Here is a 19090-nt window from a genome sequence, read left to right as displayed (position 1 = left end):
GAATGTGCAAGTTGAATTGTGCTACAGATCCAACGAGCAATCGTCTGCTTAGACGCAGGAGCACCCATCTTGTTGGGTGCATACAAGATAAACAACGAGTCAGATTTTCTGACTCCAGCTGTCCTTGAAATATATATTTTCAATGCTCTGACAACGTCCAGTAACTTGGAGTCCTCCAAGTCGCTAGTAGCCGCAGGCACCACAATAGGCTGGTTCAAGTGAAAAGCCGAAACCACCTTAGGGAGAAAATGAGGACGTGTCCGCAGTTCTGCCCTGTCCGAATGGAAAATCAGATATGGGCTTTTGTACGATAAAGCCGCCAACTCTGAAACTCTCCTGGCTGAAGCCAGGGCCAATAGCATGGTTACTTTCCATGTAAGATACTTCAAATCTACCGATTTGAGAGGCTCAAACCAATGAGATTTGAGAAATTCCAAAACTACGTTTAGATCCCACGGTGCCACTGGAGGCACAATTGGGGGTTGTATATGTAGTACACCCTTAACAAAAGTTTGTACTTCAGGCACTGAAGCCAATTCTTTCTGGAAGAAGATTGATAAGGCCGAAATTTGAACTTTAATAGACCCCAATTTGAGGCCCATAGACAATCCTGCCTGCAGGAAATGTAGGAATCGACCCAATTGAAATTCTTCCGTTGGGGCCTTCTTGGCCTCACACCACGCAACATATTTTCTCCAAATGCGGTGATAATGTTGTGCGGTCACTTCCTTCCTAGCTTTAATCAAGGTAGGAATAACTTCCTCTGGAATGCCCTTTTCTTTTAGAATCCGGCGTTCAACCGCCATGCCGTCAAACGCAGTCGCGGTAAGTCTTGGAACATACAAGGTCCCTGCTGAAGCAGATCCCTTCTTAGAGGTAGAGGCCACGGATCTTCCGTGAGCATCTCTTGAAGTTCCGGATACCAAGTTCTTCTTGGCCAATCCGGAGCCACTAGTATTGTTCTTACTCCCCTTTTCCGTATAATTCTCAGTACCTTTGGTATGAGAGGCAGAGGAGGAAACACATACACTAACTGGTACACCCACGGTGTTACCAGAGCGTCCACAGCTATTGCCTGAGGGTCTCTTGACCTGGCGCAATATCTGTCCAGTTTTTTGTTGAGGCGAGACGCCATCATGTCCACCTTTGGTTTTTCCCAATGGTTCACAATCATGTGGAAAACTTCCGGATGAAGTCCCCACTCTCCCGGGTGAAGGTCGTGTCTGCTGAGGAAGTCTGCTTCCCAGTTGTCCACTCCCGGAATGAACACTGCTGACAGTGCTATGACATGATTTTCCGCCCAGCGAAGAATCCTTGCAGCTTCTGTCATTGCTCTTCTGCTTCTCGTGCCGCCTTGTCTGTTTACGTGGGCGACTGCCGTGATGTTGTCCTACTGGATCAACACCGGCTGACCCTGAAGCAGCGGTTTCGCCAAGCTTAGAGCATTGTAGATCGCTCTTAGCTCTAGTATATTTATGTGAAGAGACGTCTCCAGGTTTGACCATACACCCTGGAAGTTTCTTCCCTGTGTGACTGCTCCCCAGCCCCGTAGGCTGGCATCCGTAGTCACCAGGACCCAGTCCTGTATGCCGAACCTGCGGCCCTCTAACAGATGGGCACTCTGCAACCACCACAGGAGAGACAACCTTGTCCTTGGTGACAGTGTTATCCGCTGATGCATGTGCAGATGCGATCCGGACCATTTGTCCAGCAGATCCCACTGAAATATTCGTGCATGGAATCTGCCGAATGGAATTGCTTCGTAAGAAGCCACCATCTTTCCCAGGACTCTTGTGCATTGATGTACTGACACATTTCCTGGTTTTAGGAGGTTCCTGACAAGTTCGGATAACTCCCTTGCTTTCTCCTCCGGGAGAAACACCTTTTTCTGAACCGTGTCCAGAATCATTCCCAGGAACAGCAGACGTGTTGTCGGGGACAATTGAGATTTTGGAAGATTCAGAATCCACCCGTGTTGTTGAAGCACTACTTGGGTTAGTGCTACACCGACTTCCAGCTGTTCTCTGGACTTTGCCCTTATCAGGAGATCGTCCAAGTAAGGGATAATTAATACGCCTTTTCTTCGTAGAAGAACCATCATTTCGGTCATTACCTTGGTAAAGACCCGAGGTGCCGTGGACAAACCAAACGGCAGCGTTTGAAACTGATAATGACAGTCTTGTATCACGAACCTGAGATACCCTTGGTGTGAGGGGTAAATTGGGACATGCAGATAAGCATCTTTTATGTCCAGGGACACCATGAAGTCCCCTTCTTCCAGATTCGCTATCACTGCTCTTAGTGACTCCATCTTGAACTTGAATTTCTGTATGTACAGGTTCAAGGATTTCAGATTTAGAATAGGTCTTACCGAACCGTCCGGCTTCGGTACCACAAATAGTGTGGAATAATACCCCTTTCCCTGTTGTAGGAGGGGTACCTTGACTATCACCTGCTGAGAATACAGCTTGTGAATGGCTTCCAATACCGTCGCCCTTTCTGAGGGAGACGTTGGTAAAGCAGACTTTAGGAAACGGCGAGGGGGGAGATCTTTCGAATTCCAACATGTAACCCTGAGATACTATCTGCAGGATCCACGGGTCCACCTGTGAGCGAGCCCACTGATTGCTGAAAATCTTTAGTCGACCCCCCACCGCTCCTGAGTCCGCTTGTAAAGCCCCAGCGTCATGCTGATGGCTTTGTAGAACCCGGGGCGGGCTTCTGGTCCTGGGCAGGGGCTGCTTGCTGCCCTCTCTTACCCTTTCCTCTGCCTCGTGGCAGATAAGACTGTCCTTTTGCCCGCTTGTTTTTATAGGAGCGAAAGGACTGCGGTTGAAAAGACGGTGTCTTTTTCTGTTGGGAGGGGGTCTGAGGTAAAAAAGTGGATTTGCCGGCAGTTGCCGTGGCCACCAGATCCGATAGACCAACCCCAAATAATTCCTCTCCTTTATATGGCAATACTTCCATATGCCTTTTGGAATCCGCATCACCTGACCACTGTCGCGTCCATAAACTTCTTCTGGCAGATATGGACATCGCACTTACTCTCGATGCCAGAGTGCAAACATCCCTCTGAGCATCTCGCATATAAAGAAACGCATCCTTTAATTGCTCTAGAGTCAATAAAATACTGTCCCTATCCAGGGTATCAATATTTTCAGTCAGGGAATCCAACCACACTACCCCAGCACTGCACATCCAGGCTGAGGCTATTGCTGGTCGGAGTATAACACCAGTATGCGTGTATATACTCTTCAGGGTAGTTTCCAGCCTCCTATCTGCTGGATCCTTGAGGGCGGCCGTATCTGGAGACGGCAACGCCACTTGTTTTGATAAACGTGTGAGCGCTTTATCCACCCTAGGGGGTGTTTCCCAGCGCGCCCTAACCTCTGGTGGGAAAGGGTATAATGCCAATAACTTCTTAGAAATTAGCAGTTTTCTATCTGGGTTAACCCACGCTTCATCACACACGTCATTCAATTCCTCCGATTCTGGAAAAGCTACAGGTAGTTTTTTCACCCCCCACATAATACCCCTTTTTGAGGTACCTGCAGTATCAGAGATCTGCAAAGCCTCCTTCATTGCCGTGATCATATAACGTGTGGCCCTATTGGAAAATATGTTTGTTTCTTCACCGTCGACACTAGATTCATGTGTCGGTACCTGTGTCGACTGACTGAGGTAAGGGACGTTTTACAGCCCCTGACGGTGTCTGAGACGCCTGAGCAGGTACTAACTGGTTTTCCGGCCGTCTCATTTCGTCAACTGACTTTTGTAATGTACTAACATTATCACGTAATTCCATAATTAAAGCCATCCATTCCGGTGTCGACTCCCTAGGGGGTGACATCACCATTACCGGCAATTGCTCCGCCTTTACACCAACATCGTCCTCATACATGTCGACACACACGTACCGACACACAGCAGACACACAGGGAATGCTCTTATCGAAGACAGGACCCCACTAGCCCTTTGGGGAGACAGAGGGAGAGTTTGCCAGCACACACCAAAAGCGCTATAAAATGTATATAAACAACCCTAAAAGGTGTTGTTTTTGTTATATGCGCTTTAAATATATAAATATCGCCAAAATATGCCCCCCTTCTCTTTGTTACCCTGTTTCTGTAGTGCAGTGCAGGGGAGAGTCCTGGGAGCCTTCCTCACAGCGGAGCGGAGCAGGAAAATGGCGCTGTGTGCTGAGGAGAATAAGCCCCGCCCCCTTTTCGACGGGCTTTTCTCCCGGGTTTTGAGATATCTGGCCTGGGTTAAATACATACATATAGCCTCAATGGCTATATGTGATGTATTCTTTGCCATCAAAAGGTATTAAATATTGCTGCCCAGGGCGCCCCCAGCAGCGCCCTGCACCCTCCGTGACCGTTCAGTGTGAAGTGTGTAGCAACAATGGCGCACAGCTGCAGTGCTGTGCGCTACCTTCATGAAGGCTGAAGAGCCTTCTGCCGCCTGTTTCCGGACCCTCGATCTTCAGCATCTGTAAGGGGGATCGGCGGCGCGGCTCCGGGACGAACCCCAGGGTGACCTGTGTTCCGACTCCCTCTGAAGCTATGTCCAGTAGCCTAAGACTCCAATCCATCCTGCACGCAGGTGAGTTGAAAATCTCTCCCCTAAGTCCCTCGATGCAGTGAGCCTGTTGCCAGCAGGACTCACTGAAAATAATAAACCTAAAAACTTTTTCTAAGCAGCTCTTTAGGAGAGCCACCTAGATTGCACCCTGCTCGGACGGGCACAAAAACCTAACTGAGGCTTGGAGGAGGGTCATAGGGGGAGGAGCCAGTACACACCATGTGATCCTAAAAGCTTGCTTTTGTGCCCTGTCTCCTGCGGAGCCGCTATTCCCCATGGTCCTGACGGAGTCCCCAGCATCCACTAGGACGTTAGAGAAATTATGTCTCATTTACCAAGTAAACATTAACATAATGCAAAGACAAAAAGAATCAATATACACATCAATCAGATTCTGAATTTAAAGATCAAATGGGCATATGCTTTACAGCTGCAGACAGATTTCAAGTATCACTGTATTAATGTGTAATGAGTCATGGGTTTCCGGACACTCAGCCAGTCAGATGCAGCCACTGATCATCATCAGTTTGCATTCTGCACCAGGGTTGAGCACCCCCAATCAGATACTGTAGGTACATTTGTATTTTCCTTGCGGTCAGCATGACCTTATGTACTTTGGGCCGAATTCAGCACGGATCGCAAAAGCACAATCTTTCACTAATAGGCAAACCATGTGCACCGCAGGTGTGGCAGATGTAACATGTGCAGAGAGAGTTAGATTTGGGTGGGTTATATTGTTTCTGTGCAGGGTAAATACTGGCTGCATTATTTTTACACTGCAATTTACATTTCAGTTTGAATACACCCCACCCAAATCTAACTCTCTCTGCACATGTTATATCTGCCCCACCTGCAGTGCACATGGTTTTGCTTTTGCCCATTAAAGGAAAATGTTGTTTTGCAATCAACCTTGAATTAGGCCCATAGTGTTACAAGTATGTGCATTATAGGACAATAATAGATTATCACTGAAGTAAACACATTTTACAAAGTTAATTCATTCTGAGGGGGGGTGGGGGAAGTTTGGCGGGGGGGACACAGCATTTTGGGGTGATGCGAATGTGCAACAAATCTTTGTCCTGTTGCCTCTTCTTTACCTACCAATCAGTTAGCAGCTGTAAGTGCTGCATTTGTGAATTATTAATGAGCAGTGTTGCACAGTAGCGGGAACAGTGCCCTCTCTGCAATTACAGATAAATAACTATTGGAATCCCACCAGATCTTACAATGTGACCTCATCTCCAATTAAAGACACAGTGCTGCACACACTATAGTACAGTTATGGATGAGGACATGTTAAAACACTTTTATTCACGAATACCAAAAACATGTTTCAATATGTAGTGAAAATAATACAAAACCTCTCCCCCCCCCTAAGATACTACATGACTTGTTTTACAATACCAAAGATGCTAGAAGTTAAAATTCTATGTTGCTATCTGGAAAGACTTCAAAGCACGAAGCAGCAAAGCGTTCTTTAAAATTATATGGGAGGTGTTAAATATAAAAAAATATTTAGTTAATGACACATCAGAACAGTTATTGTATTATACAAGGCCATACAGCATATTAGTGAATGTCGGGAAGGATGACAATTATTACTAAGTATGGTTAGTTATAACAAGTCATACGACAAACTATACCATACCTTCATCCACCAGCAATACATTCCAGTTCTCTGTGGCCACATACTTTTTTCTACGATAGTCCACCAGTTACTCAGGATTATCCCTCAAACTCAGGACTTTTGGCATCTATTATTCTGAATGCTTGAGATGGCGTTCAGGGCATTTCTTGTCGTTTGGAGCACCATACTTAACAATATACTAAATTACATTTAAAAATAATCCCTGTATTTGTTCGCTCAGTAACTCATTACATTGTTTAGCAGTGACCCTCACAACAGCCACACTTTACGGAGCCCAAACTCACCCAAATCTGCTTGCAGCCCCATACTTTTGAGCGAATGCAGGCAGGAATTGGGCCACAAGAAGCAGTGCCGTTGATGAAACGCCAAGGCAATGGCAGCTTGCACCTAACTGGATCGACACCACAGTGTTTATACATTGGCACAGATGATCTCCGATTTAGCGAGATACAAAAATATTGGGCAGTATTTGCATGCAGTGCATGATACCATTAACAGATCTGGACTGGACGGTGAAAGTACAAAGCTGGCTCAGTAAGTGTGAAGGAACCACTAGATATAATGTAAGCCAGTTTCCCAAACTCCGTCATTACGGCCCACTACTATTCAGCTAAAAACATGAATAAGTAGTGCAACATGCACAAAAATGCACAACTAGTAATGATACGTTACAGCATTAGATGTAATCCCAGTTATGTGCAATATGTGTGGAGTTCACATCTTTTCCCCATGCTTGTGTGGATTTTTTCTGGATGCTCTGGTTTTCTTTCACACACCAAAAACTTAATGGTAGCTGCTGACTAAATAATGACCCTATTATGTATCTCCTTGTGGTAGGGACTAATGTAAAATGTAAATAATTGTCCCTCCTTTTCCATCTTGTCCCTAAGATTCCATGCCTATACTAAGATATTATGGAGTAAACCTGCATGGGATAGGACTATCACAGCATGACTGTAAAAAAAAAACGGGTCTGCATGTGGAGGATGATACCATTCAGTAAAAAAGTGCTATAGTACAGTCATTGTCTCATGGCTATTTTTAGAAGTGTTAAATGAGGAAAAAGCTGGGACCAACATTATATCCAGGATTGAAGTTGATTCAATTGTAATATGTGAATTTAGATCCCAGGGTTTAAGCGCTATTCGATGTACAAGATTAGCCGCTTCTCCCGTGCTAAGAGCCGGGCACAATCAGCCCTGAAGCCCTACTTAACATGGATTTATATTTGCAACCCAGTAGGGTGCGAACCAAAATTTGAAAAAAGTGCACCCTCTGGGCTAGTCACCGGGCTAAGTGCTAAATTCCCCTGTTACAACTGAATTGCACCCATTGAGATCTAAAGCTTTTTTTTTTTTTTTTTTTTTTTTTATTGTAACTACCACCATTTATTTAAAGAGAACTCTCACAAGAGCGTCAAATGGGTTCTAGGCAGCTACAAATGAAAGACTGGTTAACGAAGAACACTGGCCATATACAATTTGGAAAGTCCCATGTGTGCAATCTGGCCAGACATATCAGTTATCTCTCTCAGACTGAATGTTCCGTGTTACAAGTTTAGACCTAATTCCATCAGATTCTATTCAAAACACAAAAATCACTAACATTTTTGCTCCAGTCACGTTTCTCATCGGAAATTTTAAAAAATTATATGGGAAACAAAAATGCTAACATACAAACCTAATAATTACTTGGTAGACAAGAAAAAAAAAAAAACAGTAGTATGTGATGCTGCTTGGTATAATGGGGTCAGGTGAAATTAAATGGATGTATGGTGTGATAACAAATGATGAGGTAGCAAAACAACCTGCATATTTAATTATTAAACATATTTAATATAACAATAATGACAATATAAAATTGCACTCCAAGGAGTGGTAAAGAGGACTCATAAAATCAACTGCGAGGAGTTCAATTGTAAAACCTAACAACAAGAATAGTAGTGTAGTGTATATGAAAATGCATAGCACACCCAAGATGATTATTTTAACGATGTGGCCCATTCCGACGGATCGTAACGACACATCGTTAAAATTGTACAGTTTGTACGTACTATGGGGTCATTCCGAGTTGATCGCTCGCTAGCAGTTTTTAGCAGCCATGGAAACGCTATGCCGCCGCCAACTGGGAGTGTATTTTAGCTTAGCAGAAGTGCGAACGGTTGTATCACAGAGCGGCTATAAACATTTTTGTGTGTAGTTTCAGAGTAGCTCATAACCTACTCAGCGCTTGCGATCACTTCAGACTATTCAGTTCCGGATTTGACGTCACAAACCCACCCAGCGTTCGCCCTGCCACGCCTGCGTTTTTCCTTTCACACCTGCGTTTTTCTACACACTCCCTGAAAACGGTCAGTAGCCACCCAGAAACGCCCACTTCATGTCAATCACTCTGCGGCAAGCAGTGCGACTGAAATGCATCCCTAGACCTTGTGCAAAACTACATTGTTAGTTGTGCACGTGCGCATTGCGCAGCATGCGCAGAACTGCCTTTTTTTAGCCTGATCGCTGCGCTGCGAACAAATGCAGCTAGCGATCAACTCGGAATGACCACCTATGTCGTTGCGAAGCATGCTCCCAACAGCTGTCAGCGTCATTCTCCATCGGACCTGTCAGACCTGTGCAGGTCCAACAGGTGACATCTCCTGCAAAATATTCCGCCCATCCCCCCCCCAGCATCGGCAAGTGTGTATGCACTTGCCAATGCTGGCACCCCGGCTGGGTCCCGTTGCCGCCAATGTCATGATGGGTTCACATTGTCTCATATGTACCCAGCTTAACAGAATTAGTTGTAATACTGTTTCCAGGTGATGACTGACTAACCAATTGATTTAAAGCGGCAAAAGAAATAAATAGAATATGTAAACAAGTAATGTAAGAATATAAAAGCCACATCCCAAAATAATTGGCATTGTATACAACTCTGAACCAGGCCGTATAGAGACTACAATAGGTGTACATACAATGCTGTAAGCATTACAGCATTGTATGTACACCTATTACAGCACTTACAGCATTGTATGTACACCTATTGTAGTCTCTATACGGCCTGGTTCAGAGTTGTATACAATGCCAATGTTTTTGCAAATGGGCATTGTTTTTCTTCTGCATATGTGGGAATATCCTCGGAAACCTAACTGTACACTGGCATACTGCATTTGCGATTGCATGCGCATTTATATACTACTTTACAAAGATATGAGACTGGAAGGTCACCAAACGTCAACGCAGTAAGAGGCTGTGTTGTGGGCGTGTAAAGAGCGCGTCGTTGGTGAGCTTACGCAAGTGGCAGAGTTCTGTCTCACGGTACCGCAGACACAATGGCCATGTTTTGTGCAAGTTACACAGTTACATCTGCACGACCCAGGAGTTACTCGAGCAGTTGATGTTGGTCCGGTGTTTGGTTGGTAGAGGAGAGAGGAGGCAGTCAATTTACCAGCTGTCGGGATCCTGGCTGTCAGATCGAAAGTCGCCACCAGTCCCAAAGTGTGGTGAGCACAGTGAGCCCACGAGGGGACATGCTGCACTCACCGCTGGTATCCTGGTGTTGGACTCCTGACCGCTGGGATCCCAACAGCCAAGATATCATACTGATCCTGTGGAGAGCGAACAAGCCAACGGATCTGTACAGTCCATAGATATATAAAGTGGGTGTTTCCTGTTTTACAGTTCATCTCACCCTCGTACATATGGGGAATGCTTAAACTAGGATTTGCATATTTTCGCACTTTCAGTACAGAATCGCAGCTGCAGCAGCATTAGCGCACAACTCTGAATTGGCTTTATGCTGGACTAGGAGGCCATGCACATCCAACTAGAAATCATGAAGAACAAAAATGGAACTTAGGAGGACATTTACTAAACAGTGATAAGAGCGGAGAAGTGAGCCAGTGGAGAAGTTGTCCATGTGAACCAATCAGCACTGAAGTAACATCTATAATTTGCATACTATAAAATTATACAGAGCAGCTGATTGGTTGATGGGGCAACTTCTCCACTGGCTCACTTCTCCGCTCTTATCACTGCTTAGTAAATGTCCCCCTTTATTTTCCAATCTGCTTACATAATTTAGAGGGATTTCATGTACATGGGAACATTTTGGCATGCAAATCCCACTTTATCCACAGTTGAGTGTAAAGATTTGCTGAATGTAGACTGCACATAAGAGTTTGATGTTTGGTTAAAAAGAAGAAGAAAAAAAACAAAGATAAAGAATGATCAATGTGATATTAAAAGGCCTTTAAGGTGAACAAACCGAATGTTTTCAATCATTTCACTTGTATCTTCGATGTCCTGAAACAATACTAATCAAGCACTGCCTAGAGACAATGAAGGAACATTTTCTCTGAAGGCGTTACAGAATGCAATGGTATTCCAGTATGTTTTAAGAATCAACTGAAGCAGCTGAATGACCCAGATGTAAGTTTGTTACATTTAGCAAGGTAAAGGGATACACTACTCTCTGTGGGTGCCAAGGAACCAGCTACTTTGAAAGCACAGAAAAACCAGACACCCCACTCGGATAAAAATAGATGGCGTCTCAGAAGTAAAGTATGTCGTCCTCTCACCTTTCACACTAGACCCGACTCACTGGATATTGAGGATTATATACTCATGTGTAGAAACTGAAGAGGAGAGGGAGTAGTCAATAGACAGCCTCTTACCTATTGGCACCAAAAGGGATCATTCTATCCAATAGAACTTACATACATATACTGTACACAAATAAATACACAATCAAAAATATTTCTATGCTTTCATATACAGTATATATTCCCTTGGGGACACTTGGAATAATGTTTATTAAGGATGGAGATTACATTTTCTCTACATAATTTTATATTCTATAAACACCCAGATCATGCCAAAGGCCACTGCGCTTTCGCTTCATTGACATCTTACCCTTTACTGCTTAAACCTGTGGGCCATTGCTTTTCTTCCTACACTCAAACAAGGTGACATGCATGTAATATAAAATATTTTTTTTAATTAAATTATACTGTATATACATACACAAGAAACTGAAAGAAGAATTTATATCGACATTAACATTAAGAAGAATGTTCTCTGTTGGAGTGCATCAAACAGAGTGTGGTCCCAAGGGGCTGTTGCTATTGGTGGCCAATTGGATATCACCCTAACCTAGCACAATTCAGAGGTGGAAGCAATGTCATTTTGTACACAGCGAAGCGATTTCTTACCACTGCACATGCGTCAGAGTGCAGCACATGTGCCAGACCGGTCACAGTGCGGATTTATTCACAAAGTGATTGACAGTCAGAGTGCAGCACATGTGCCAGACGGGTGGTCTTCAGTTTGCCGGCTGTCGGAATCCCGGCGCACAGTATACCGGCGCCGGAATCCCGACACCTTTTCTCCATCTTGGGGGTCCATTATCCCCCTGCAGGGAGAATAGATAGCGTGGTACGCGTAGCTCGCCACCGTGCCTGCAGCGTGGCGAGCGCAGCGAGCCCGCAAGGGGCTTATTTGCGCTCGCCCAGCTGTCGGTATGCTGGCGGTCGGGATTCCAGCGCCGGTATGCTGGCTGCTGGGAGCCCGCCTGCCGGCATACCCTACTACGCCCGTGCCAGACCGGTCACAGTGCAGATTTATTCACAAAGTGATTGACTCTGCATGTTGACTACACTAGTGGAGCTTAACTTCTAAAATCTATACCACCACCACCCCTTTCTGCAAACACACACACACAATAGAGGACAACAGAAGCCTACCATTTTGTTTTAGGACTGTGAGAGTTACAGTAGCAAGGGGACTCAGAGAAAACACCACACAAGAGGGAATATACAAACTCACAGACCGTGCCCACCGTGCCCTGGTTCCCCAAGGCAGCAATATGATAACTGCGGAAAATGGAGATATCTGGGCAGCACCCAAATATACTACTGCAGCCTAAGAAGAGTGGGGGAATTCCCATCCATCCCATAGAAGTAACTGAGCAGAGAAAAGAAATCTGTATGCTGGAAGAGGGTATAGAAATAATCTTGGTTATAACAGAATATCTTGTTCTGGGACTGTCCTACTGGCAGGTCTCAGCTTCAACCAATAAAATGATCAAACCTTTCACTCACTACACCGCTCATCCATGTGTTTTTCGACTTGTCAAAAAAAGAACAACGTTAACTGATGTGAATGCTTAAAAAAAAAAAAAAAAAAGGGTTAATAACTACTGGAGCACAGTCCAGCCTGAATCAGCATGTACTGGATAATAATAGACACTGATACCAAGAAGTCAGCAATAGAGTACTGCTAACATTAGATAAATGTAGATGCTTACAAGTAAAACACAGGGGAGATGTATCAAGCCTTGGAGAGAGATAAGGTAGTTTCCCAAAGGAACCCAGAGTGTAATTTCAAAGATTGTGCTAGATAAATGACACAGGGTCGATTCAATTCATCGACAGTTGAAAAGCGCTGGGAATTAGCTCCCAGCGCTATGTGACACTCAATTGTCGGGAATTCTTCTCTCACCCCCGGGGGGGATGAGAGAAGAAATCCGACAAAAGTCCTGCCGCGAGGCTGATTCTGATAAGCATGACGGCGGGTAGTTAAGTCGGAGAATGCTCGTTCTCCCGACAAATCAACCTGTTAAGTCCACGAGAACGGGCATTCGCAGACTTAACTTGAGCTGAACTGAATAGCGCCGGGAGCTAATTCCCGGCGCTATTCAACTGTCGGTGAATCGAATCGTTGACCCCATAAATAAAGAACACAAAAAAAGAGCTATCTTTCCGATCTGAGGGCAACATTAAAGTTTATGATCAGTTTGAAGAGTAAAATACTGTGATGTTAGTAAAACACAACGGGGTAAATTTACTAAGATGGGAGTTCTATTTAAGATGAGATGCTGCCCATAGCAACCAGATTATACTTCTCATTTATCTTGCACCTTCTAGAAGGTAATACCTGGAATCTGGTTGCTATGGGCAACATCCCATCTTAGTCAATTTACCCTTAACAGCTCTGATGAAATGAGCCCCACCAGTGTCTTTACATAATCTGTTCCCTAACAGCAGCCACAGTACTGGCACCAACTTGGATTCAACTCAACTTGGTGCTCAGTGCATTAGACCTGGTTAGAGCTTGCTTAGGCTCATTGATTCCTGATTTATTACTAAAGCAGGAAGTTATATATGTGCAATATTACATAGCACTTAAGTACAAACAACTCTGCAAACGTCAGCACAATTGTAGCTGACATCTATGCAGTAAAATAAAGATTATTTAGTAGAAAGGGCTCTTGAGGCTACATGCATACAACTCAAAGTCACTTTACCAAATGAACAGTACTGTACATACAGGTGAAACTCAGAAAATCAGAAAATCAGAATTTCGTGCAAAACTTCATGCATTTCAGTAATTCAACTTAAAAGGTAAAACTAATATATTATATAGACTCATTACATGCAAAGTGAGATATTTCAAGCCTTTATTTGTTATAATTTTGATGATTGTGGCTTACAGTTTAAGAAAACCCCAAATCTCAGAAAATTAGAATATTACATAAAATCAATAAAAAAAGGATTTTAAATACAGAAATGTCGGTCCTCTGAAAAGGATAATCATGCATATGTACTCAGTACTTGGTTTGGGCCCCTTTTGCATGAATTACTGCCTCAATGCAGTGTGGCATGGATTCTATCAGCCTGTGGCACTGCTGAGGTGTTATGGAAGACTAGGATGCTTCAAAAGCAGCCTTCAGCTCTTCTGCATTGTTTGGTCTCATATCTTTCTCTTGGCAATGGCCCATATGGGGTTCAGGTCAGGCGAGTTTGCTGGCCAATCCAGCACAGTAATCCCATGGTCATTGAACCAGGTTTTGGTACTTTTGGCAGTGTGGGCAGGTGCTTTTACTATTATATCTGGAGGCACAGTATTTACAACACTATGAAAACCAGAAATAAAGAGTCAAATGATTGCCTCATTTGAGTAATAATTTCTCAGACAAAAATGATTATTAAATTCCTTCCTGAGTGTCATACGGGATCCGCAACCATCATCACAGATTATTTATAAGGTGCCAAAAGTTGAGCAGCGCCATATAGGCAAGCAAACAATTAAACACAATAAAAATAAAACAGAAGACATTAACACAGAACTCATGTGAGAACAGTTGAGCGTCAGGACAGGACATGTGTCAATTCTCAAAGTAGGTTTAATCATATTATTTAGAGTATGTGCAAATCATACAGTTAAATATAGAACAGGCAGCGTATGAATGGGAAGATACCAAGCGACAGACGTAAGATGTAAGAATACATTTACTAAAGTACTGATTTACAAAAGTGGAGATGATTCAACTGTTTTTCAGATGGCAGCAATTCAATTGTACAGGCACGATCACCGTGAGCTCCAACATTTATGCACGCAGACTCCCAAACTGAAATTTTTGCATTGTGGGGATTACTTTAGACAGGATTAGCTGCTATTCACAGCTGTTTGGAAACTTAAAAAGTAATGGGCGACCGATCAGAGCATCAACTGAATTGCTATGATAGGTGCCCAAATAAACAATTGTATCGCACCCTTACAGTTTAGAGCAGGTGTGGGTAATAACAGTCTAAAGGGAGAAGGAAAGAGCTGGTGGGACAGAACCCTCAATTATTTGACTCCTACAATAAATTAGTGCAGTCCTGACCCTGGAATCTCTACACACAGCATTCAATAAGACAACCTTTGGTAGCAGGGCAGAGAAGACTTGAATCAGTGTTGCCATACAATACATACATAGGGCACCACAGTGATAAGATGGCTAACACTGCTGCCTCACTACATGTACAGTTAGCACTTCCTCGCATAGTACGTCCTTTACACAAAAATAGCAACATGGTATTAATAATACAGGTTGAGTATCCTATATACAAATATTCCGAAATACGGAATATTCCGAAATACGGACTTTGAGTAAGATAGTCAAACTTTTGTTTTTTGATGGCTCAATGTACACAAACTTTAACACACAAAGTTATTAAAAATATTGTATTAAATGACCTTCAGGCTGTGTGTATAAGGTGTATATGAAACATAAATGAATTGTGTGAATGTACACACACTTTGTTTAATGCACAAAGTTATAAAAAAATATATTGGCTAAAATGACCTTCAGGCTGTGTGTATAAGGTGTATATGAAACATAAATACATTCTTTGATTAGATGTAGGTCCCATCACCATGATATCTCATTATGGTATGCAATTATTCCAAAATACGGAAAAATCCGATATCCAAAATACCTCTGGTCCCAAGCATTTTGGATAAGGGATATTCAACCTGTAATAATAATTGTAAAAAATAGCCTGGATCTTACAGGACATGCTCTGGCAATCCTGCACCAGTGTATCCAGGAAGGGGGATATTAGAGCAACCACAGAATGGCCCACTTGGCCCCTAGTAGTGTGGCCACATATTTCACAGATGTGCCTGTCGGCACAGAATACACAACCCAGTTTTTCCCCATAACAGCTCCCATACTGGTGCTGGAATACTTCAGGGAAATGGTGAAGTTGACCTGTGCGATCACTGGGATATGGGATTAATGCCAAAAAGGATCCAATTTGTGTGGAGTTTACATGTTCTCTCCAACATTCACAAGTTTTTCCTATCACATTCCAAAACCATACTGGTAGGTTAAATGTCTTTTGACAAAGCAAACCCATAGTAGGGTATTCTGGAAGTATTCTCCACTGGGGAAGACACTGTTGTATATTATAAAATAAACTCTGTACAGACAAAATAATATGATCAGTGTTCGATAAATAATAAGAATAAATTGATAAAATCCAGATATATTCACTGGCTAAGGTTATATAGTTATTGTGCACTAGAACTATTTGGAGACTAGTTACAAGCCCATCAAAACGATGGGATATCATAACAGTAATGTCAGCGTGGACGGATGTGTGCGCCCAAATGGAGCAACTATTGAATTTCTCCATCAGGCGCCATCTAGTGGCCACCAGCATGCAAAACACTTGAATTCCCCACATAAAGGTGAAGATCAGTGGTAGCCTTTTATTATATAGCATACCATAATCTAACGTTTTCAGCACACTGAAATTTAGCCAGTCAGTTAGGCTGAGACACACAATGCAGATAACCAAATAGAGAATAGTACATAACATGGCCTTATTTGTACTTTCAACTATTGCCAAAGTGATACAATACTAATGAAACAACAGAACTAAATGTATCTAATAAAGTATGTGTGTTATACATAAAGCATACCTCCCAACTGTACCACGTTCAGAGGGACAGCCTAGAGGGGGGTGGGCACTCCTACTGCTTGCACATGGCATCTGTTCACAGTGCATGGAGAGCATGCCAGCATCTCCGGGAGTGTCGGGCACGCCCCCAGTGTGATGGAACAGGGTTGTGTCATAGGACCATGCCCTCTTTCCATGAGGCCTTTGGCGCAAAGGGTCCCGAGTTTCCAGTTCCCATGTGTGCATAAAAGATCCACTGATAATCGAATCATCCCTTCATATATGATGCTTCTGTGCAGTTTATACTAGAGATGAGCGGATTCGGTTTTACTCGGTTTTACTCGGTTCTCAAAACCGAATCTTATTGGCTCACGGATGTCACGTGTTTTGGATAGCCAATAAGATTCGGTTTTGAGAACCGAGTAAAACCGAGTAAAACCGAATCCGCTCATCTCTAGTTTATACCTTATCCCCATTTTCTACTGCTTTCCTTTGGGTGCTCGGGTTACCACCCACAGTCCCAAGACGTACAGGTAGATGAATTGCCTTTTTATTAAATTAACCTTATTGTGTGACAGGGAAAATGGACTAGTAAACTCCAGTGGGGCAGGTACTGATGTGAACAAATGAAATATTCCCTGTAAAGTGCTTTGTAATATGTATTGTGATTATTAATAGTTACTTATATTTTGTACACATTTTCTTGCAGCTTTGTGGAGGCTATTTCATTCATACACATCAGTCCCTGTCCCAGCGGAGTTTACACTCTGTAAGTAGAGCATTATTATATATATATATATATCTATATCTAGAGAGAGAATATAGTAAAAAGTCAGATTTTTGGTATGAAGCACATTTCACAGAAGTCGTATAGCAGCGGCGGATATGGCACATAATCCAGAAAGTAAACTAAACTTTCTGTGATCAGTATGAATACAGCACTCAGAAAGGAATACATCTAGCTCCTACATTTGTAAACACAGATGGTTTGAAACCTCACATGATTTTGTCCACCCCTGGTGCTGTATTCTGCTCGGTTCTGTAGATATGGTTGTAGTTACTTTAAAAATCTGATGAGCATAAGCCAATTACAGAGAACTAACATGTGCATGCAGAATTGTGGAGCATGGCGACATAGAGATTGATAAATTCCTGGTATATAGTGGACTGCTATATGCATTATTGTAGAATCAGACAGTGCATGCACAATTCACAGCAGCTTACTGTATGCAAAGAAATATAAAGTACACAGACATAATCCAATGTAATCATGTCAATAGACTCATGCCCTTGATATGTGGTACAATATTCTCTAACTAGTATTCAAGTATATGTTTCATTGAAAAGGTTACTCATCAATTACGAATGTAGCAATCATACCATCAAACATGGAACTAAACAAATGCATATAGAATATTAGGTCACCCCATAGTACATGTCTGCTTATATAGCCCCATTCACACAACAGTGCTGCAGCTATAGCTGTCTCAAACACATGAAACTGGACCTTCCATACATACATACATGCAGCACATGTGGTGACAAGATATGCCTCTCACTACACGCTGAGGATGCATCCTATGGGATTCACACGACCATACTCCACACATAGAGCTCCCACACATTCCTCCACACCCTGTATATTCCGTTAGTGACAATGCAACCTCAGGTAGATTTTTAGTTGCACATACGACTGATTAGCATTGCACCCACTTGCCTGGCCGTGATCCCTGTCGGACCCCGGGTCACTCCCTCTCCATCCCCAGCCTTCTCTCCGCCCGAAGCACTGCCCGACCCCCGGACTCAGTACACGCATGCGCGGGATAAGGAGGTGGGGGTGAGAGCACGGTGGTCACATCACGCAGCTGCATGATTGGCGGGCACTGGGGGTCTTGTTGGAGTAGCAGCGGGCGCCATCTTGTGGCTGGCATGGCTTTAACTAGCTCAAGTAGTATGTATCTGAAACCATCATGTAGGAGGAAACCCTGACAAAGGTTTTTAGTAACATTTAGGGATAAGGTTACCAGATTGTCCCTGAAAATTTCTTGTCGTTCTATATTTATTATGAGGTCTGTTTATTAAGTTTTGGAGAGAAATAAAGTGGAGAGAGATAACGTACCAGCCAATCAGCTCCTAACTGCAGTGCATAGGCGTGCGCAGAAGCCAACACAGTGGTGCTTCAACGGACTTCCCTCCTCTGTCGGGTAACTGACTTCCTCCTCCACCCGTTGGTCTGGGACATAAAACTGCTCACCAGGGCCGCCCAGGTAAGCAGTCTATGGGGGGAATTCATAGGCAAACGCAGAGGGGGTTTCCGGTTGCCTGGAAACCCCCCTCCTCTTGGCAAGTGGGTCAAAGTACGACAATTGCAATGGTATATAAATACAGTTACTAGAGCTACCGCCACATCATGCAGTTTAAACTGCTGCACATGTCCTGGAGTAGAAGCTTCTTCTGCTTCTGAGGCCTCAATCAGTGCACTGGACCAGAGAGTAGCTACCAGGAAGAAGAGACAGGAGCCTTACCATGAGGTGGGAGAATGTGTGCTTATAAAGTGCAGTACTGGTTCTATTATGTTTGTGTATTTATTTATTTATTTATTTATTGTGGTATGTTTAACCTTTTCCTAACCACTT

The 19090-nt window shown here is 43.4% G+C and overlaps 1 protein-coding gene across 4 annotated transcripts in view; it reads right to left on the bottom strand.

Annotated features, from left to right (window-relative positions):
• Positions 1 to 18282, bottom strand: part of TLN2 (talin 2) — a 701648-nt gene extending 683366 nt beyond the window's left edge. For 2 of the 4 annotated variants that reach the window (XM_063926511.1, XM_063926513.1), the window contains exon 1: positions 18172 to 18282. The gene's annotated coding sequence lies outside the window, so the exon portion shown is untranslated. Of the gene's footprint in view, positions 1 to 18167 lie in introns of all 4 variants that reach the window. The other 2 variants (XM_063926512.1, XM_063926514.1) reach the window with 2 other exon arrangements.
• Between the last annotated feature and the right edge of the window lie 808 nt (positions 18283 to 19090).

This window comes from Pseudophryne corroboree, chromosome 6, assembly GCF_028390025.1.
Source record: "Pseudophryne corroboree isolate aPseCor3 chromosome 6, aPseCor3.hap2, whole genome shotgun sequence".
Classification (NCBI taxonomy): domain Eukaryota; kingdom Metazoa; phylum Chordata; class Amphibia; order Anura; family Myobatrachidae; genus Pseudophryne; species Pseudophryne corroboree.
Note: the sequence above shows the minus strand (reverse complement) of the source record. Positions and strands in the feature narration are given on the sequence as shown.